The sequence below is a fragment of the Astyanax mexicanus genome, chromosome 13 (genome assembly GCF_023375975.1).
Source record: "Astyanax mexicanus isolate ESR-SI-001 chromosome 13, AstMex3_surface, whole genome shotgun sequence".
NCBI lineage: Eukaryota > Metazoa > Chordata > Actinopteri > Characiformes > Acestrorhamphidae > Astyanax > Astyanax mexicanus.
The window spans coordinates 11680242-11703429 of record NC_064420.1 but is presented as its reverse complement, the minus strand read 5'-3'; the positions used below and the strand labels follow the sequence as shown (position 1 = coordinate 11703429).

The 23188-nt window shown below is 38.8% G+C and overlaps 1 protein-coding gene across 1 annotated transcript in view; it reads left to right on the top strand.

Moving 5' to 3' along the window:
• Positions 1 to 2205: 2205 nt before the first annotated feature.
• gpsm2l (G protein signaling modulator 2, like) overlaps positions 2206 to 23188 on the top strand; it is a 56077-nt gene continuing 35094 nt past the window's right edge. Inside the window, exon 1 of the mRNA XM_007233396.4 lies at positions 2206 to 2406. The gene's annotated coding sequence lies outside the window, so the exon portion shown is untranslated. The remainder of the gene's footprint in view (positions 2407 to 23188) is intronic.

Below are 23188 nucleotides of genomic sequence, written 5' to 3'. Positions count from 1 at the left end.
AATCAAAGCAACCCCATAGCAGTTTCCAAGCACCAAATACTTAATGCCAACAACACCTGAGCAACAATACCTTTCCAGCAGCCACATAGTAACCACCTAGCAACACCAGAGCAACCACCGGAGATACTACAGTAACCTCCAGATATACAGTTGCATCTGAAAAAAATGTAAACATCATTGTAAAGTTACTTTATTTTAGTAATTCAGTTCAAAATGTGAAACTCGTATTATATACTGTAGACGTATTACACATAGTGATCTATATTTAATTTTGTTTAGGATGCACCTGTATTATATAACCACCAAGCAACACCATAACAAGAATCTATCAACACACTAGCAACCACCTAGCAATTTCATAGCAGCAATTTAATAAAAACAGTTTCACCCTAATTACCACATAGGAACTGCCTAAACCTGGGAACCACTTAAGCTGCATCATTCTGCTTCCTTCAGAAAAATTCAATTTGTGCTGCTGATGCATTTCTATGCAGATTTTTCATGTTATTTTCGTTATATTTTTAAGTGAGCTCATCTACATAGTTAAATAAAACTCTCTGTTTGACCGGTTGCTGCAATTGGTTCGTTACTGGTGTTTGGCACACAATAGCTATAATACTCCATATGTTTTTTTAATGTCATCTGACTAAATTAGTCAAATAATCTCTCTCTCTCTCTCTCTCTCTCTCTCTCTCTATATATATATATATATATATATATATATATATATATATATATATATATATATATATATATATATATATATATATATATATATCGGTGTCATAACTTCAAAATACATTTTATTTTAATACATTTCTTTTACACTGACCTAATTGCAAAAGTAAGATATGTAATTAAAAGCATTAATAAAAACTGCTTAAGACAATAAAAAAATAGCATTTGTTACCTGTCCTCACTCTCTAACTATAAACTTTACCATGAAATATAATTATTAAAATGCTTCGGAGATGGGTTTTTTTGCATTGTTGAGTGACTCCAAATCCCATGCTCTACAGTAAACATTCAGTTCTATTACTTTCAGTTCTGTTAGTCATAACATAAAACGTAACAGGAAAGAGTGCCAGTAACAAAGTAATTTCCAGTAAAAGGTCACAGTCACAGGAGTGAGTATTGATTTATTAATGTGAATATTTTTCCAATTCTGTTTTATTTATCATTTAACCATTTGTTTATTAAATTGGCTGCTAAAAAATGATCAATTTCAGGTTTCTTAATAAGATAAAAGCGGCTTTGCGTTTTTCAGAAAAATACAATGTGCATGCATATAAAGTGATTTTTTTTGTCATAAATATTAATTATTTGAACATGCAGTCAACTATTTCCTTAAAATAAAGAGTTTTTTTAAGGAAATCAAAGGATTTAGTGGACTTGCTTTTAACCATGCTTTTTAAATGTCACATAATTTTTGTAACCATCTTCGGATTTAAAAACTTGAAAAAAATTAAGTAAAGCTGCTTGAGATTGACCAGTACATGTTTTAAATTGTTCAATGTATGTGTTATTGAAAAAAGATTTTAAAAATATTAATTTAAAAGAGTTTTGTTACAACAAGCAAATGACACCCATTGAGTGGCCCATATACACTCCTGATGCATTTATATGCAGATTATTCTTGTTTTTTTTCGTTTACAACATTTTTAAGTTAGCTCATCTCCACAGTTAAATTAAATCATCTGACGAAATTGATCACATACCGCCCTCTACTGGCAATAAAAATCTTCACACACACACATACTTATGCACATGTACATCACGTGCACGTACACGTATAGCCACACACATACATCAATTTAAGGTGGAACAGAGATTTAGCACAACAACGCAAACTGCAACTGTTGCACTGTTTAAGGTGGAACGAAACATTTGTTAAAGATGAAATGTACCATTTAAGGAGAAACAGACACTTAGTCCTAAACAATGTACTATAATTGTGCACCATTTAAGGTGGAATACAAATAGCTAATAACAAAATGTATAAGCAATAAGAAACCTGTTGAAGGCTGGAGGAAGACTGTAGCTCCAGAAAGTAAAAATCCATCCCGGAGTTGTGTACTATCTGCCCGGGCCTCTCAGCTGCAGCAGCTGGTACACAACCCTGGGATGGATTTGTAGTTTCTGGAGCTGGCTTACCCTCCTCTAGCTGAGTGTACGGTTACACTCCCGAGCTTCTCCTGAGGGGCGTAGCTTCACCTAAACCTCCTCCCTGAGCTCGTTTTTTCACCAAACTCTGAAGAAGTGGGCAAAACTTGGAGGAAACATGGCGGAGAGGCGAGCACCGCTGTGAAGACTTTTACAGAGACTTTTACAGAGATTTTGGAGGGGATTTCTCAGACCCAGGAGATGGTGAACATGTGAGGATCTGCTGAGAGATCTGTGGATAAGGTAATGCGGCTTTTCTGTGTTTATTTTACATTTAGCTTGCCTGTCTTCAGATCAGTAGCGACCAACTTGTGGAACATAGAGTTTTTTAAAGGCGTTTATTACTATAAACAGCTGAGTGGGAGCTCAGCCTTATTAGCTATGTTAGCTAGGCTGGTTAATTCATGTCATATATTAAATTAATAAGACTTTAAAACACTTACCTGAGTCACTAGGTAAGTTATGCTTTTACAGTGAATTTTTTTAGGACCCAGCCTAGCGTAGGAATCCAACCTGGAGTTTAGACTCAGTTTCTTGGCTTATATACTTAAAAAAAAAAAAATACAATATTAAGCAAAGCAACTTCATAGCAGTTACCAAATACCAAATACTAAATGCCAACAACACATAAGCAAACATACCTTTCCAGCAGCCACATAATAACCATCTAGCAATACTGTAGCATATATACATCAGCCAACTCTATGAACACCAGAGCAACCACCTGGGATACTACAGTAATCTCTAGAAATACAGGTATATCTAAAAAATGAATATCATTGAAAAGTAAAAAATATTATAATAAGTGATATATTTTAAGCATTTATTTATTTTATTGTTAATAAAATGGCTTATAGCTAACGAAAACCCAAAAGTCAGTTACTCAGAAAATTTGAATATTATATAAGACCAATTTTTGGCACTTTTGGCAGTGTGGGAAAGTGCTGCTGGAAAATGAAATCCGCATTGTTGACGTAAAGTAAAACTGAAAATAAGAAACTGAAGAAAAACTGAAACTTATGCTGTATAATAAAACGTCTACAAGTTAAGCTCTGTCGCTTGACACACACAAATCCACTTCCATAGCTCTGTAGCTGCAGGTTACGCTAGACTACAGCCATTGCTGCCCTGAGCACACCTGGTTCAGGTAAATGCCAATTAAAAGCCCCTACGTGAGTTGGAACAGATGTTCTGATAAAGGATCCTTCTTGGATTTTGTGACTTATAACTTTTCACTTTTTCTGCCTATTTTTCAGGTGTATTCAGACTATGAAGGAACATATAAAGACTATGAAGGAACATATAATGAACCATGAAGTAACTAAAAGTGTTAAACAAACCAAAATAAGTTTAGGTGCTCTTACCTGGGTTGCTGTTAACTTGCGGTTTCTGAGATTGGTAACTCTAACAGAGGTAACTCTTGCTCTTCCTTTCCCGGGGCAGTCCTCCTGAGGGCCAGTTTCATCCTAATGTTTTTGATGGTCTTTGTGACTGTGCTTGATACTTTTAAAGTGTTTGAATTTTTTTGGACTGGAGAAAACATTACTCATGTAAAGCTACTCACTGTATACCAACACTACCTCTTCACAACACAACTGATGCTCTCAAACATATTAAGTGACAAGAAATTCAAGTAAATAACTCTTGACGAGTTCAGCACAGCTGTTACCTGAAAGCCATTTCAGGTGACTCTACCTCATAAAGCTGACTGAGAAAATCCAGAGATGTGTAAAGCTGTCATCTAATGAAAAGTTGATACTTTGAAGAATCTAAAATATAAAACATATTGTGGTTTGTTTAACTCTGCCTTTTTGTTCTTCATAGTTTGGGTGTTTATTTAAGACTTTAGTTCAGATGCTTTATCAGTTAATTTAATTAAATAACCCACGTGTTCTCAGTGTTGGCATGTTCTTGACTGAAATTTTGCCTTGGAAGCAGACATATCAAAACTTATCCACAAAGGTCCAGTGTGGATCTAGGTTTTCTTTCTAAACAAGGAGCAACATACCTGGTTTCACTAGTCTTAAAACAACTAATGACATGAGCCTCTGACTGGCTTGACTAAAAACCTGTAACCACAGCAACCCTTTTGAGATAAGATTAGACACCTTTAGATACTTGCTTGTCACTTACTTTTATTTGATCCTGAAGTCGAGTATCTTTAGTATTAACACTGATTGAAGCACTGATTCATACAGGGTCCAGTTTCTTAACCAGCATGTTTTGCTTATAGTTTTTTTTTTTTTTTTTGCATGTTTGGACTGTTTCAGCAAAGTGTAAACTAGGACTGAATGATATGGCCATAGTATCTCAGTATATTTCTAAAATTGGTCAGTGCAATAGGTTTCTGGTTTTTATATGAGGAAAAAAGCACCCAGAACACCCACAACCGATGTCTTAATACTTCTGAAAAAAAAAAAAAATCCCAGTTCATGTAATGCTCCTTGTAATGAACACATGTGACAAATGCTGAAAAAAATAAATTATGAATGATCAAAAATCTGTTTTAAAAACCATGTCACTATTAACATTTTCAGTCACAGTATATATTGATCATTATTGTCCAGCCTTACACAGAAAGTGTCCATATTTCTATAACTTATATATAAACTGCTTACTTAAATAGTGTTTTAATTGTTGTTTCTATTTCCGTTATGCATATTTCCATCTCTGTAGTCCTGTATCTGTTCTCTGCATTCATTATTGTCCTACTTTTACCCTGTTCTTCAATGGCCAGGACTGCCAGAACAGGACCAACCCATAGCAGCTATTATTAGGGTGATGGGTAATTCTCAGAACTGCAGTAATACTGGCATGTTGGTGGTGTTAGTGTGTCCTGGTGTGAGTAAATCAGCCACAGCAGGATATTTGTGTTGAATTTTGTGTTGGTCATCCCCCAGTTTTTAATCAGTGGTCACAGGATGCAGGGCTGTTCTTAGGCTCCGTCTGCAAACCCCAAAAATTACTTATTTTCCTTATCAAGTCTCCTCCTCTCCTTTGTGACACAGAAATGGATTTCGGTGCACCATCTTGCCATTTTGCCAAAGAGACAAAAGAAGCTGCTTAAAATAAATGAATAAAATAAAACACCACACAAAGTTTCCACTTCCATCTAATTGGCATACTAGTTCTGGGCGAGATTATATATATATATATATATATATATATATATATATATATATATACACACACACACACCAGAGGGGACCTTAGAACTGTATGCATTTTTACATACCGCCATACCACTACAGGTGCTGCAGAGCGCTGTGCTGAGCAGCGCCACCACGAAAGCACAGTAGGAGAGCTCGCAAGCTAACGCTAGCCAGTTAGCATAACAAGCTAATACACTGGAGTTGACAGTAGCTAATTTTTTATAGAGCCTAAACACTCTGTTTTCCATCCTGCCTGAGAACATCACTTTATTCTACAGACGAATTTAAGGTCTATTGTTTACATTCTTAAATGTTTTTCTACTAATGAAGTCCTTCCTTTATATATTGTGTAATTTTGTGGGACAAAAGTAAACCCATTAGTAATCAAAGCTTTAATTAAAAGCCTTAGTTTTTATATTATATGTACTCCTAACATTACAGTATGTCACAAACCTATATTAAAGCCCAGTCATACTAAAAAAATTAATTCAATTAAATAACAAAAATACCGTAAAATACAGCGAAACTGTCAGAATCTTGAAAAATACCATGATATACATTTTTGGTCTTACAATCTTTGTTGTGTTTTCTCTGTAATTAGCAGAAGTTTAAACATTTACATTTAAAACAATAAAAAGATGTCTGTATATGTACTGCTTGCAGTATATGTGTTTGGCTGGCCAGTATTAGGGTGAACTGAAAGGTTTTGTTGTGATTGACTCAGTTCATCAGTAGTCAGCATCCTTTTAAATGGGATCAGCTGTCCCATTTCCCCAATTACTGCTCTTTCTCTCCATTCCTCCTGCTTATCTCCCCCTTTTAACTCCTCAACATTCTTCCAGAGCAGGAGAAGAGGAGGAGGAAAGATGGAGGAGGAGAAGCGGAGTAACAAACGTTTCTGGATGCAGCCTTAGTCCAGCAGTGACAATGAGGTGTTTAAAAACTCCAGCAGCACTGCTGTGTCTGATCCACTTGTACCTGCACTACACACACTAAGTGCTGGGAATAACCCACTATTGTACGTTTGCATTAAAAACAAAATGGGCCTGTATTTAAGTGCCTCAGTATCTTGTGGCTTCATCAGTACAAAAAGATCCCAAATCTTCATTCTCACACTGAGAACCTTAGACAGTTGGCTACTCCCGGCCATTGTGGAAGCATTTATATAAGAAATGGGTAACAGCTGTTTATAATGTACAGAACAGGACACGTTAATCCTCTGAGTGCAAAGATGACCGTTATCCCCACCCCAGCACACCTTAATTCCTTCATCAACTGAATGCTAAGCTTTACAGGATATGTTGTAAAGCGGGGAAAATTTTGAACACTACACCGTGCAGGGCTGGGAAACACTGGTCTGCTTCATGGACTGCAACTGCTTCTCAGAATCTGGTGTGGGAGGTGGATAGAGAAGCCTCTGTGCCACTAATGGCTTTAAGGAGCGCCTGGCCTTTCAGGGGGAAAAAAGCATGTGTATGGATCTCTTATGCAGCAGAGAGGCCCTCGTAGACTGGGTTGTAGCCCTATAAAGGACTGTTTTGGCATGTCCTGCAGAAAATAATCAGGCCACGGAGGCAGATACATAAAGGTTATGCCACAGAACAGGCCCTGTTAACCCACCCAACCTTTCACCAGCAGTGCTTGGAGTATAGAGATCTGATCATTATTTAGCTTTATTTAGCCTTTAGCCTTAACTGTTCTTAATGCTTCAATGTGGAGTTTTTTGAAAATTGCAGTGTAATGTATTTAAAAAAAGGTCTGTGGTGAAAATGAGATTATTTTGGCATTTGCATTGGACTACTGATTATATTACTTATCTTATAATCTGTTGATTATGCTCTGTGGTTAGTTAAGTGATTAGAATTATAGAACAAAAGAAGTTGTCCTTTAGGTAACTATAATAAACCATGCATGGCCTTATAAAGATCCTAAAATACATTATTAGAAAAAAAAAAACGTAATACGATAGCAGTAGGGCAGGATGATATGGTCAAAATTTATTTCACAATATATTTCTTTGTTACGGTTGAAATGATATAATTCCGATATATTGATGTGAACAGTATAACAGTGTAAATGGTAAAAATATTATATCACAAAATGTAAAAACATTGAAAGATATCATGACACAATTTATCACAATATTTGGACATGCAGACAAAATGCATCATCCAAATACAAAGGATTTTTTTACACTCTGTAATGAAATGTACAGCTGGGTTATTGTTCCGTTCTCAATAAGCATATTAAAGCATGTTGCAGATACAATATGAAAAATTAGATATGATAAAATATCTATATATTGCCCAGCTCTAGAAATCAGTATAAAAAGTGATCTATTGTTAAAGTTAAAGTATTAATTAACTAATAAATTAAAGTAGGGAATAGTTTGGGAATAATTACAGGTGTTATCTTGTTTAAAATGTTATATATGTGTGTGCTCTGATATACAGTAGTTCCGCACTGCAAGCTCTTAACTAAACTCTTTAATTTTTCACCTTCTGAGTGCTGGGCAGTAACTTACATTAATGATGCCTTAAGGATCACCAGATGGTGCTCTAAAACAATGAGGTTACAAAACAAAACATGGAGCTGGAGTGGGATTGAATAGATTATACTTGATCCATTACAAATAAGCCTGGATTAGATTGGGGATATCCCTACACTCAAATTCTGAGAGATTCTTTGTATTTTTTTTGTCAAACGGTGCGATATAGAAAAAAAGCTCTTCCACTGAATCTACTGTAGAACAAGTGTCACCACTTCCACTGAAACGTGCTTTCGTGTTGTGGGAAAGCTTGGCAGACAGTTCGTTGTTGGCCGACTTGTGATCAAGATTAGATTGAATGCTATGTGTTTCAGCCTCTGCACGCTTGTTTTCCACTGAAAGCTGACTATTAAGAAGGATTTCCTCATACCGCCCATGCCTTCACTCACAGCAGCATGGAGGTGCTAACAGCTGAAGAAACTGGATGTAGTTGAGTAGTTGTAGTATGGTGATTGAAGGCCAGTCTCAATAACTATTTTTCTTTAACGATTAGGGGTGTGACGAGACACTAATATCACGAGAACGAGACGATATTTAAAAATAAAATTTTAAAGAAAATGTCAAAAATGAAAAATGGCAATGAAAAATTTGACAAAATCATATGACGCAAACTTAACAGGCTGGTTTCTGTCACACATTGATTCTATTAGAAATAAGAAAAAGAATTAAGAATAAAACTTTTCTAGGTCTTATATAGTGCAAACAATAAGTGCAAACCACAACCAGTCATATTAAGACTGCCACGAGATGTCGTCACATCCCTATTAACGATATATTGTGTTACCCATAACAATGTGATGAATATTTCTCTTATTTTAAAGAGACAGTCCATCACTTTAATTTGGGGTTTCTTTTCAGTGCAGTTATATAAGGCACTACACAAGTTTTTGGTCACAGAAGCATACTAATGCAATTTATTACAGTATTTTGTCCCCTTCCCACTCAGGAATACTACTGCTTTTAATTTAATATAAAAAAAATCTTAAGAACTGCTGCTTTAAGAATATTATTTTTAATGCTACTAATATTTTTTATATGCACATACATACCCGTACATCCTTTAAAAGAGAAATGACTTTTATTTATACATTTAGTTTTTTTTTTGTTTAGTTTTTTTGCAATTCATACTGCCTGGTAAAAGTTTAAGATCCTAAATTAGTTTAAGCTTCTCTAAGGTTTTTAGGCACTTGGCTTTGCTTCACTTATTTTTCTCAGGATTAGAAATAGTTTGTGTACATTCACTGTGGACAGCTACCTCACTCTGCCTCACTTTATTGTACCTGACTCTGCCTCACAATGCCTCAATTTACTTTACTCTACCACACTCTGCCTCGCTTTACTTCACGCTATCTCACTCTGCCTAATACTACCTTACTCTGTGTTGTGCTTCCTCACTGCCTCACTTTACTTTACCCCAACTCACTCTGCCTTGTGCTACCTCACTCTGCCTTGTGCTACGTCACTCTGACTCACTTTACTTTGCACTACCGTACTCTGCCTCACTTTACTTTGTGCTACCTCACTCTGCCTCACTTTGCGTTGGGCTACCTCACTCTGTCTCTTTCTGCCTTGTGCTACTGTACTTTGCATTGCACAGCCTCCTCTGCCTCATTTTATTTTGCACTACCTCCCTCTGCTTCACACTACTTTGCACTACCTCCCTCTGCTTTACACTACTTTGCACTACCTCACTCTGCCTCACTTTACTTTGCACTACCTCACTCTGGCTCACTTTACTTTGCTCTACCTCACTCTGTCTTGTTTTTTGTCTTACTTTGCCTTACTTTACTTTGCATTACCTCACTCTGCCTCAATTTAATTTGCGCTACCTCACTCTGCCTTATGCTGCCTTACTCAGCATTGGGCTACCTCACTTTGCCTCATTCTTCCTTGTGTTGCACTACCTCACTTTACTTTGCAGTAGCTCTTTCTGCCTCACTTTACTTCACGCTTTCTTGTGCTTCCTTACTTTGCGTTGCACTAGCTTAAGCCAGGCGGACACTGTGCGATTTTTTTAATCGGATGCGTTCTGGAGAGCTCAAACTGCACGTTTGAATCGTTTGTCGTGTATGAACAACGCCTGCGATTCATCTGCACACACTGTACGGTCCGACTGACCTGCTGCGACGGGGGAGCTTACACTGCACGTCTAAACGCAGCCCGTAGGCGGAGCTTTCTTTGCGTACAAACTCTCGCTTCAACACAACGCCTTGCAAAAGAAAGCGCTTAGCTTTACTTATTTGTGCCCTATTGTGCGCTGAAAGTCCACGGAAGAGACGTACATGGACTCGCAGGTGGCTGAGGCGACGTGGACTCTACGGGTTGTCCGTTTTACAGAAGGAGAGCGCATAGAAAAATGACTGCGCGTCAGGCTGCGAAAGAAACACCAGCAGCTTAAATAAAATAAAATAATTTATTTTTTTATTCTGTTTATTGTTTATGTAAAAACTGGTTTTGAAACACTGAATATTAAACAAGCAATCGGTTATTCACACTGGATAGGGACCCTCATGTACAGTGCCGCTGAGCATTAACAGTTTAAAAGGGATTTAAAAAATATATAAAAAATAGAAATAAAAACTGACATTTATTATAGACGAATAAAATATATACGTAACAAAGGAAAAATAGGACCTTAAAAAAAGATAATAAAAATTGACATAAAGGTAAAAAATTTATATCTTATGAAGATATATATTTAATGATATGATTAATAAAAGAAGAAAAATAATTAAAATGAATAAATATAAAATATAAACTCATTAAAAATTCGTTTAAAATAACCCAGGCTTTCTGCTTATTAATCAAAGTTTCAGTTAGTTTCAGTTTCAAATCATGAAAACAGCTCACCAAAACCTCAAACTATTCTTTAAATTTGACAATATTTACTTACAGGTCCTTTGCTTGTACTTACAGGCCCTTACTTATTTTTATTCAACTGAACTGAGTTCCTGTAGCCTCGCGCTGAATTCAGCTCCGCGCTGCGAAAGAGAGCGAGAGAGAGGCGCAGCGCATTTTGTCTGATTTATCTTGATTAATTATCAGTACATTTATTAGCTTTAGTAAGTTTAATAGCACTAATTTTACTACACTTCTCCGACCTTATTTATTAAAACGTTTATTTTAGAAGACAGAGGTTATTATGCGGGCAATGCCGCGCGCAATGCCACGCGCTGCGCTAAGCTGGCTTTGCGTGGCTAATATTCTGGAGCACTGGACGAGATTTTAATTAATAAATTAACATATTTATAATTTTAATAAATTTGCCCTGGCGAAAAAAAACGAATAATAAAATATAGCTTTATACTTCTGTGCATGTTTTAAGTTTTATATAATTGACGGGCAGCATCAGAGGCTGACAATGGGCTTTATTTTTCAGATATAATAGCAAAGTGAAATAAAATAAATTTATGTTTGTCAAAGATATTTTCTCTTTTTAATTTTTCTTTTCAAAAACTCCAGCTATTGACTGAGAATAAGCATCTGTTGAAATTCTTAAACAGCAGAATGCCTGTGTCTGCTATATTAAGCTATAAGTCTGTGTACCGAACATAAATATAAATCCTTATAACTGACAGAAATAAATATGACTAATAATAATTTATAGTTACTGTGCAGATTTTTGGGAAAACAGGTCGTGACGTTAAGAAATCGGCCCGCAAAACAGCTCACACTGTGAGACAAGCGACCAAAATTTCTGGCATGTCAGAAATCCCTGGTCGCGTCCGACTGCTCATTCGCAGCTCGTATGGGCAATTAATCGGACATTGCTTCCCCTCTCACACTGCACGACAAACGACGCACGATCAAGCTAAAATTCGGCCCGATCATGAAATTCAGTCGCATCCGACCAGATCGGGCTTAAAATCGGGCTAAAATCGCACAGTGTCCGCCTGGCTTTACTCTGCCTCACTCTACCTCCAGCCTAGTTATGTGTGCACAGTCTGCAGCATTAAGGGCTCCCTCTGCTGTTAAACACTGAGACTGCAGTTTAAGTTTGCTGTTATTAACACTATTATCACAGCTTTTATGATGTGTTCGTCATGTAAACTCATATCTTACAGATCTACAGGGGTCAGCAGAATTCATCAGGGTAGTCTCTGTAATTTTGTATGATTAGTAGATAATATAATTAGCGTAACCGGTTTAGGTGATTGGTTTCTTGAGTGTGTGAAACAGTAGCCATTGGAGTGTGTAGATCTTTTTTTCTTCTCTCTCTCTCTCTCTCTCTCTCTCTCACAAACACACACACGCACGCTCACACACACCCCCATCTCATGTTTCCCTCACTCTGTACCTCCATACAGGCTCAGTTGAGGTGGCTCAAAGACTCATTTGTGTCTTTGTGATCTATGGTTGATGGTTTCTTGTATTTTTTTTTTATTTCTACGTTTTGACTCCTACTATGCATCTCAATGGACATGAGTATAAAAGATGAGGAGCAAACTTTTTACGTCCGTTCCAGGTAGGAGGCCTTTTTTTTTTTTTTTTTTTTTTAATTAAGCTAGGCTATAGTTGTGATGAAGTCACAGACAGAGGTTGAACTCAGTTTGAGCCTCAGTTTGCTTGTGGAGGAGGTATTTTATCATAACCAACCAGGCTTATCAACCTTAATGCACAGAAAAACAGACAAAACAGCTCTTGAGATCTCCACTCTAGATTATGTAGAAGGTCGGGGTGGTCCTGTCTTATGTTGGTGGGTGGTGGTGTGGGTGGTGGTATTTGTTGGGGCTGGGGGTCTTTGAGCCAACAGGTTTGGTGGGTTTCTGCGTTGTGTTTGTGTGTGTGAGACGTTTCTGTGGGAGAAGTTGGTAAACTAGTCACAGCTGTTTATAGGGCTCTGCTGTTTAAATCTTTAATGGCTGTATTTAAACTTTAATGATGGGGAGTTTGTGGTGTTGGCCCTTTTTGTCTCCTCTGCTGACTTAAGTTATTTTTTAGACGTTTAAATATAACAGGATTGTGTTTTGTAATTGGCCTTGTTATAATTTGGTATCAGATCTAAAGGAACATCAGTGTTACCACCCCTTTTTAAAACATCTCTTTAAACCAGGTAATATAGCATTTCATTATACAGTTTCATTCTTATTGCCGGATATATAGCGTATTTACAACAATGAACTGTTGTTACACACAATCTATACTACCCTGCAATACTAACTATACTAACCTACACTGCCTAAACTACTACCTTTAGTAGCCAATAATCTTTATACTACACTGTATTACCCTATACTAACCTACAATAGGGGAAAAAATATAAGTGTATTTGGTACACTGCTGAGTTTCAAGATTTCCCAAGAATGAAGAGGGCTGTAATTTTTATCGCAGGTACATTTAAACTGAACAGAAATGCAGAAAATCACATTGTATTACTTTTAAATAATTAATTTGCATGAAATAAGTATTTGATGCAGTAGAGAAACAGAACTTAGCATTTGGTACAGAAACCTTTGTTCTTGACCAAGTTTGCAGAAACTGCAGCAGGGATTTTGAAATCTTTTAAGGGCAACGTTGAGTTTCAGCTTCCTACAAAAATGTTCTGTTGGGTTCTGAGTTCTGGAGTCTGGATACTGGCTCGGCCACTCCAGGACCTTGAAATGCTTTTTTAGGAGCCACTCCTTAGTTGCTCTGGCTGTGTGTTTCAGATCATTGTCATTTTGGAAGACCCATCAGACTCATCTGACCACATGACCCATCATGCAGATGGTCATTGGCAAACATCAAACGGGCCTGGATATGTACTGGTGTGAGCAGGGGGACCTTGTGTGCCCTGTGGGATTTTAAGTCATGACGGCGTTGTGTGTTACAAATCTTTGAGACTGTAGTTCCAGCTCTCTTCAGGTCATTGACCAGGTCCTCCCATGTAGTTCTGATTGAAGGAGAAATCTTGCATTGAACTCCAGACTGAGAAAGACTGACAGTTATATTTTGTCTTTCTTCCATTTTCTAATAATTGCGCCAACATTGTTGCTTTCTTTCTAAGCCGCTTGCTGATTTTTCTGTTTTGTCCCTGGTGTTGTAAGACAGCTGAGTGATTTTGGCCGTGGTGGAGAAGTTGGAGTGTGATTGATTGTTTAAGTGTGTGGAAAGGTGTCAAATTTAAACGGGCGTAGTTAATACAGGTAATGAGTGCAGAATACCAGAGATTCTTAAATAAAAACTAACAGGAGTAGGAGAGCCAGAATTCTTGCTGTAGGTAGGTGATCAAATACTTATTTAGTGTGTTTTTTTTGTTGTATCTACAATATAAATTACAGACCTCTCTATGTTTTTCCAGGTTAAAAACTTCTCTTATGGCATGAGTATGACTTGAAATACACTATATTGCCAAGTGTTCACTCAACCATCCAAATCATTAAATTCAGATGTTCCTATCACGTCTATAGCCACAGGTGAAAAAAACCAAACCCCTAGGCATGCAGATGTTTTTCTGCAAACATTAATGTAATGTGATACTGTGATAGGATTTCACCTGTACAAATTCAATCATGAAACTCCCTGGGGTTTCACGACCAACCGGCTTCATCCAAGCCTTACATCATGTTGAGTGTAAACAACACAAAGACCTGCCTGCTTCTTTCAAATTAGCAGGAGTTTTTTTCTCTGCCTATTCTTTTGGAGGGTTGGGCTTGAGATTTAAATGTCTGAATAGTGTTTAAATAAGTGGTTCTATCGGCTATTGCTAAATAGTGGTTCTTGATGCAGTGCTGTCTGATGGATCGGATACCATGGGTGCCATTGCACTTTTTACACACTGAAATTCCTAATGGCTTACTTATATTATGCTCTTTAGAGACTCAAAGACTCAGTCTTTCCTGGATGCTGATATTGTATCACATCATAATTAAAATCACCTGTTGACATAACTTGTTTGGAATCACATCATTACTACAATTTAATTTTTTTCTTCATTATTAGCCCTAAATACCCCTTGTCCTTACCAAATCAACCGTACCAAGCCAGTCCAGTTTCAAATACACTCGGGAGCATTTCGCTGGTGGTTAAAACGTGATCCAACCCAGCTACCAGATATACACCTGAAGTTTGATCTGATGTTCAGGTGCAGCAACAACCTCTTATATTAGCCTGGTAATTACAACATCTATAAACAAACACTGTCTCTGCTGCTGCTCAATGCAAAGCTTTTTTTCATTCTGAATGTGGCATGTGCTGCGTTTACTGCTCACACCCACACACACTTCCCATTGAAAACATTGTGAAAACATTTAAAGCACTGCGTTCTGTGTTAAAGCAGCTTTATACTAGACAACTATACGCACTGTTCTGGAACACAGGACCTTCTCGCTGCCGTACCTTCTTGCTGCCATGCCAGACAGCTGTAACCAATCAAGACTCCAATGGTTTGTTTGGTTCCATTTTGGTGCAACTATTTGGTGCCTGTGTGAAAACAAACCAAACCAAGGGAGGAAACAAATTTATCAACAGCTTTGAACCAGAAAACAAACTACCGGTTTAAAAATTACCTTTGATAATTTTTTTTGTGAGAAAGTGTTTCTGAATAGCAACAAAGAAAAAACAAACTCTTTTCCAGTATTAAATTATATCATTTTAGCACAAAGGTTTCAGATCATTTTCTTGCTGCAAAGTAAAGCTTCATCTGGACTTCTGGTTTGATATGGTGGTCTGGCTTTTGTTACAAATATCAGAAGTGAAGTGCCTATGATTCACCAGCATGTGTCAGGAGCAGTAGATGTTTCTCATTCTGTAATTTTGTTATATATTAATTTAATTTCTTGCGTTTTGGAATAAACTGTAATCTGTAACATTCTGTTATTGCAGTGTGAATCTGTGATGTGCATCAGCTGATAAACTCTTCACCTGTTTGGTATTAAAAGCTGTTCTCAGGTGTGGTGTTCTGTAATCGTTCCATATGTTCCTGAAAAAAGTTGATTTTAACATATCTGATGGTTAAGCTCTGACACAGACGTAGTTATTTATCTTTTTTTTTCAGGCTTTCTTTGACATGAGACAGACACATTTTATATTAACTTAAACTGTATATTAATTTAGTAAAAACAGAGTTAGGCTTTTTTGTTGTTTTCTGCATTTGTTTGTTTTTTTTCTTCAACAAATTTACCTGAATATCATCATTAAATGTCATATTGAAATTTTTAGTCTTTAAGTGTTTTGACACATGAATGCAATATTGCCTTAGATCTAAGTTAGTCACACAAAGAAAGTATGGCTGAATTTCAAACCACATTCTGTGGTACTGTACTACATTGCTACATTTTGAATGCTAATGCCATTTTAATGTAGAATTTACAGCCCCACATCAAAAAAGGTCAGTATGGGAAATGCATAGACCTGCAGCACATTCTGTAAACAGTAGGGACAAGGGGTATTTAGGGCTAATAATGAAGAAAAAAATTAAATTGTAGTAATGATGTGATTCCAAACAAGTTATGTCAACAGGTGATTTTTTTACATTACATTACATTACATTACATTTGGCAGACGCTTTTGTCCAAAGCGACTTACAATAGTCAAGTACAATGTAAAATAAGTTTAAAGGAAAAACATCTTTGGATAGGGATAAAAGGAGGACAAATGGGAATAATAGGATAGAGGAGTGAAGGAGGGGAAGAAGGAAATGAGGTTAGAAGTAGTTAGTGTGTTAGAGGTGTTAAGAGAGTAAGTGCTCTTTGAAGAGCTCTGTCTTCAGGAGTTTATTAAAGATAGCGAGAGATTCTCCTGATCTGGTAGTGGAAGGTAGTTTGTTCCACCATTGGGGAACTCTGTATGAGAACAGTCTGGATTGCTTTGTGTGAGTTTTTGGCAAAGTGAGGCGACGTTCACTGAAGGAGCGCAGCGGCCGGGAGGTAGCGTAAGCCTTCAGGAGCGAGTGCAGCTAGGAAGGAGCCTGTTCTGACATCACCTTGTAGGCGATTGTAAGAGTTTTGAATTTGATGCGAGCATCAACTGGTAGCCAATGGAGCTCAATGAGCAGCGGGGTGATATGTGCCCGTTTTGGCTGGTTGAAGACCAGACGTGCTGCTGCGTTCTGGATCATCTGGAGTGGTTTTACTACACAGGCCGGGAGGCCAGTTAGCAGGGCATTGCAGTAGTCGAGGCGTGAGATGATGACCGCTTGCACCAGGAGTTGGGTGGCCTGTTGCGTCAGGAACGGTCTAATTTTTCGGATGTTATAGAGCGCAAAGCGGCAGGACCGAGCAACTGAGGCCACATGGTGCGTGAAGGAGAGTTGGTCATCAACCATAACACCCAGGTTCCTAGCAACCTTTGTCGGTGAGAGAGAGAGAGAGTCGATACTTATAGAGAATTTGTGTTGAAAAGATGGTTTTGCTGGTATAACCAGAAGTTCAGTCTTTGAGAGATTTAATTGAAGGTGATGCTCCCTCCATCCATGAGGATATGTCAGAGAGACACTGCGAAATCCGTGCAGAGATTGAGTGATCTTCAGGTGAGAACGACAGGTATAGCTGGGTGTCATCAGCAAAGCAATGGTAGGAAAATCCGTGTGAGTGGATAACCTGACCAAGAGAGGTGGTGTATATGGAGAAGAGAAGGGGTCCCAGTACCGAACCTTGGGGAACCCCAGTGGATAAGGAGCGGGCTGAGGACAGCTGTCCTTGCCACAACACCTTGAACGAGCGCCCAGTAAGGTATGATCTGAACCATGACAGCACATTATCTGCGATCCCCATGTTTGAGAGTATAGTTAGGAGGAAGTCATGGTTGACTGTGTCAAATGCGTCCGAGAGGTCCAGCAGAATGAGCACTGAGGACTGACCTGCAGCTCTGGCAGTTTTCAACGCTTCAGTCACAGACAACAGAGCCGTCTCGGTAGAATGTCCTTTTTTGAACCCTGATTGGTTCTGGTCCAGAAGGTCATTCTGGGAGAGGAAGCCAGAGACCTGATTTAAAACTGCTCTTTCTAGTGTTTTAGAGAGAAAGGGTAGCAGTGAGACCGGTCTGTAGTCGTCAACCTGGGCGGGGTTGAGAGAAGGCTTTTTAAGCAGTGGTGTCACATGTGCTTGTTTGAAAGCAGTGGGGAATACACCAGAAGTTAAAGAGGCATTGATCGTGTGAGTGATAGCCGGAATGATTGCAGGTGCGATAGTTTGCAGTAGGTTTGAAGGAATTGGGTCAAGCGGACACGTAGTAGGACGGCTACGTGTTAAGAGAGCCAGTGTCTCGTTCTCAGTGAGAGGAGTGAACGAGGAGAAAGCAACGCCTTCGGTGGAGGGACACCGGGCAGTAGAGGATGCAGTAGGACTGCTACATTGTGCATCAGTAAACTGGTTGCTGATAGCTGCCACTTTGCCAGTAAAGAATGAGGCAAGTGTTTCAGCCGTAAGGCATGTAGCCGGAGGAGGAGGCGGAGGGTTGAGTAGTGATTTAAATGTAGCAAATAGTTTCCGGGAGTCTGTGAGAGAGCAGAATTTATTGTGATAAAATTCAGCTTTAGCAGTAGTGAGGTTGGCTGAGAAAGAAGCCAGGAGCAGTTGGTAATTTTTTAGGTCTGCTTGTTTTTGGGTTTTTTGCCATTTTCTTTCGGCAGCTCGGAGTTTGGAGCGTAGTTCCCTGAGTGTGTCATTTTTAAGCCATGGCTGCGGTTTGTTTGAGCTAATGGCTCGAGATGTAAGAGGACAGAAGTTGTCCAAACAGGAGCTTAGTGTGGAGCAGAGAGTGTCAGTGGCATCATTTACATTGAGTGATGAAAATGAGCCTGGTGGAGGCATATTGTCAGTCACCAGCGAGGAGTACTGGTCTGCTGAGAGATCTCGAAGATTTCGGCGGAACGAGACCATAGTAGGAGTAGCTGTGGGTTTATTTGAAATATGAACATTGAGTTTCATAAAGTAGTGATCTGAGACGTGCAAAGGAGTGACAGTTAGAGAGTCGGTGTCACAGTTACGAGTGAAGATCAGGTCTAGTTGTTTGCCAGCTTTATGTGTTGGAGGGCTGGGGACCTGCTCCAGTTCGAAAGACTGCATGAGGGATAGGAAGTCTGTGAAGCTGGTACTGTCATGGTGGATGTTCATATCCCCTAGAATGAGCATGGGACAATCTTGCTCAGGGATAGAAGACAGTAGCATGTCAAGTTCATGCGTGAATTCGCCCATTTGTCCAGGAGGACGGTAGAGAACAATAATGGCAAGTTTTGCTGGAGTATTAACCAGTGTGGCATGATACTCAAATGTATTGAATGTGTTTGCCGGTAATAGTGGAGTATGTTTTAAGCCATTAGCGATTAATAGGCCCGTTCCACCTCCTCGTCCAGAGAGACGAGAAGTGTGGGAGAAGGAATAATAATTGGAAAGAGCCGCCGGAGTAGCAGTATTTTCAGGTTTGATCCAAGTTTCAGTCAGTGCCAGCAGTTGTAATGACTGATGATTCGCATAAGAGGCGATAAAGTCTGCTTTATTAACAGCCGACTGGCAGTTCCATAGCCCAACAGAGAATGAGGTAGTAGTGGGCGTGGTTTGTTTTAGTGGACGCAGGTTAGTATGATCCTGGCGCCTGTTTGTGTTTTTACGCCTTCTGTGCGTGCCGGAAATAACTGAGATGTGTTGGGAGCACATTTTAGGAGGCGGTAGGACGGGCTGCCTTGTCAGTGTCCTTGCTCGGTGGACTCGCGCAGGTAGACTCGCAGGTCTTTACCCGCGTTGGTCTTCACACGAGAGGGTCTCAACAGCTGACGCCTTCGGCTGACGCCTCGGCGAGTGTGAGTGATGTAATAGGATTCTAGATTGCGCACAGCTGCGGGCGATATAGGAAATCAGCGCCACCAGACTGTCTTTTAAAGCCGTGAGTAACGCCCCCGAGGTCCGCAAACAGAGAGAGCGTGAAAGAGGGGGTTTGCCACGCCCCGCTCAAGTGAGAATCGCCCAACCTTGTCCGAAAAAAGCGCGCTGAAAAGCGCGTTTGCTGTTGCTGCTACAGCATATCTGAAGTGAAAGTAAAGTAAAAAAGTAAAAAGAGCAGTCTGGTGTAGCTTGAAGTTCCCATGGTATCCGATCCATCAGATAGCACTGCATCAAGAACCACTATTTAGCAATAGCTGATAGAACCACTTAGGTACAGAATTACTTTGGCAAAGCTTTGTTAAGCACTACAGTAGAGAGATTGTGTGTACATTGCCGCTCATCAATCTTGCATCTCTGTTATGTGCACAGTGAAAAACTGTCTGGGCACTACACTTGTAATGGATGCGTGCACTAGACCTAAGACAAAAAGGACTATACAGACTTTTATTAACAACAAGTCCAGAAGCTATGATCTCTTATTGTATGGTCTGTGATGCAGCATTAATGTAGAAAAGTTCATTGAGTTCCTAGAGCATAATATGTTGCCTTCAAGACCACATCTTTTCCAGGGACATTCATGCGTCTTCCAACAAGACAATGCAAAACCACACGCTGCACACATTATAAAGGCATGACTGTGCAGTCCTGACCTGTATAGGATCTGTGAAGATTTTTTTTCTAGGTCAATTGTCCTACCCATTCTGCTGCTAGTTAGCTGTATATCCCCCATCACTAGTGATGCCACAACACAAGGAGGGTGAAGACTAGGACATGCCTTCTCCACCACCTCTTTTTTTTTCTGAAATACTGCTGATGCATCATTAACGAGTAGCAACACAGATGCCTTGTGCTGATCAACATCACCCTTTGGAGTGATGAGGGGAAAAAGCACCATCTACCCACCCAGAGAGAGCAAGGCCAATTGTGCTTTCTTTAGGGTTTTGTAGCTGATGGCAAGCTGCATGACAGGGATTTGAACCAGCGATCTCCCGATCATAGTGGCAGAGCTTACGATCGCTGGATCTGTGAAGAATTTTGTAATGCATTAATGCTTTTTAATTTTGAACAGAAATTTGACAAATCACACGTAATTTTGGAAATACAATTCTCATTTGGAGATACTCTTGTATTTGAAAAACACTGTGATATACAGCTTTACTGCCATACCTGACAACCCTAATGAAAATAAATGTCCTTTAAATCTTTAGTATAGATAGTCCCTGTTTAATTTCAAATCCAGTGGAATCACTACTTCCAGATTGTACTGCAGTATGTAGCATACAGCACTGTAGTCTGTTAACTGCATTATGTTGCGTACAAAGCAAACACCCCTGTCAGCACTTCACAGATAAATGCAGAACTGACTGGATACTGTATCTGCTGAACATCACAGCCGTGTGAACATGTGAATAAACTTAGAGTTGCATCAGTGCTTCAGTGCACCATTCAGTTTCACTTTACATCACTGGAGCAGGCCGAGCAGTAAGTCCTACTGTGTTTTTCAGTTTTAGTGTTAGTGTGGAAGTAGTCTAGGTTCTGCTGCTCTTTCACAACATCTGAAAGCAAAACTGGAGCATATTAAGGCAGAGCGTCACTCCCTGCGCTGAGGTCACTTTGGGCAAAGCGCAGGATTTACTGTGGTCAAGTGGATTTTCCCAGCTTGGCCTTGGATACCCGGCTCCTGCCCCTGATGAAGTCGTGTTCTCCATGACACACACGGTTGTCACTGTGGGCAGAGCGTGCTTAACAACAGACTGGAACAACCATGCGAGTTTGGCAGACTTTTCTTACACTAGTTTATTAATGCTTAATTGTTTTTACTATTCTGTGTAATGTAGCATGATGTGTAGTCTTTTTTAGTAACCTGTAAGAAAAAATATTGAGTGTAGAGAAAATATGCAGTTAAATTAGGGCTGGGCGATATGGGAAAAATATTGCATTACATTATTTAAAGACATTTTTTATGAAGATATTTAATCTGTACAGGAACACGTGCAGAACAAAACAAAAAAAAGGAAACAAACAGTGTTAAACCAGAATATGTTTTATATTTTATATTCTTCTAAGTAGCCTTATTTCGATTTGATCCCAGATCTGAAATTTTTTATCTTCCACTATTTACTAGGGGTGTGACGAGACACTAATACCACGAGACGAGACGAGACGAGACACGATATTGGGTTCACGATAACGAGACGAGACGAGGTTTAAAAATTTTATTTTAAAGAAGCAGAAGCATCTTCTATGCCAGGAGTATTTAATTATATTAAATAATTAAGTGCTATATCCTGTAAGGTTGTTTGAACTGAATGATGTAAAAATATAGAAGAAGAAGAAGAAGAAGAAGAGCCTCTCTGGACAGATTTTGTTTACATTAATCACCTGTCTCTCTGGCTGCGTCCAGAAACCCCAAAAGTGTCTCCTTTTTCCTACCGATCCTCCTCCTCTCCTCCGTGACCCGGAAACTGATTTTGTGACGCCATCTTGCCGCCTGTCCGAATACCGTAGGAGACGAAAGAAGCCGCTTAAAATCCACCTGTAGTAGCCTTCCATTGGAGGATACATCAGTGTATCCTACTCCGGAAGACTTTTAAGGATTTTCCAATGACATCACTGCATCCACGCCCACAGAGCACGCGAAAAGCAGTGCAAGGAGCAGGCAACGCCAAAATATACGTCATAAACATAGTAATTAACTAGGTTCCTTATCTAATTATACAGCCAGTAAAGCACTAATATATGTTTTTGTTTAGATAAGCTGTATGCTCAAATATCCCATATTTGTAACATGATATATATATATATATATATATATATATATATATATATATATATATATATATATATATATATATATATATATATATATATATATATATATATATATATCACTGGCCAGAGAAATGCGGCCAAAATGCCTGGGAGTAAGCAGGATTTTATTGGAATATCTGAATATTTAGCTGTGTGACAGTAATGTTCCATTGATGCTGTTTCATCTAATATTTTTTCACTTCAACATGTATGCAAAATATAATATGTATTATTATATTTATTATTTATTAAGATTTGTTATTTGTTTTATTACATTCAATGAAATCATATTTTACTATTAAAATAATTTAATATTTACATATGCAACCTTCATCAATGGCTAATCAGGCTGCACTTTGAAGCTTGATCTCTAGAATTTGGAATTGTGTTTATTGATCTCTCGTTTTTATTTTTGTATGTGGAGCTTTATTCAGAAGCTGTGATTGGCTGGGCAGTATCCGGCATGTGCTGAAAGTGAGCGTTGTGATTGGCTCAGTTCATCGGTAGTCAACATCCTATCTAAAAGGGATCAGCTGTCCCATTTCCCCAATTACAGCTCCTTCCCTCCATTCCTCCTCCTCCTCTCCTCTCCTCGATTCCTCCACCTTCTTCTGGGGTAGGAGAGGAGGAGTAGGAAAGGAGGAGTAGGAGAGGAGGAGTAGCAAAAGTTTCTGGACGCAGCCCGTGTCGCGCTCAGCGTGACTAGTTTCCGCCCG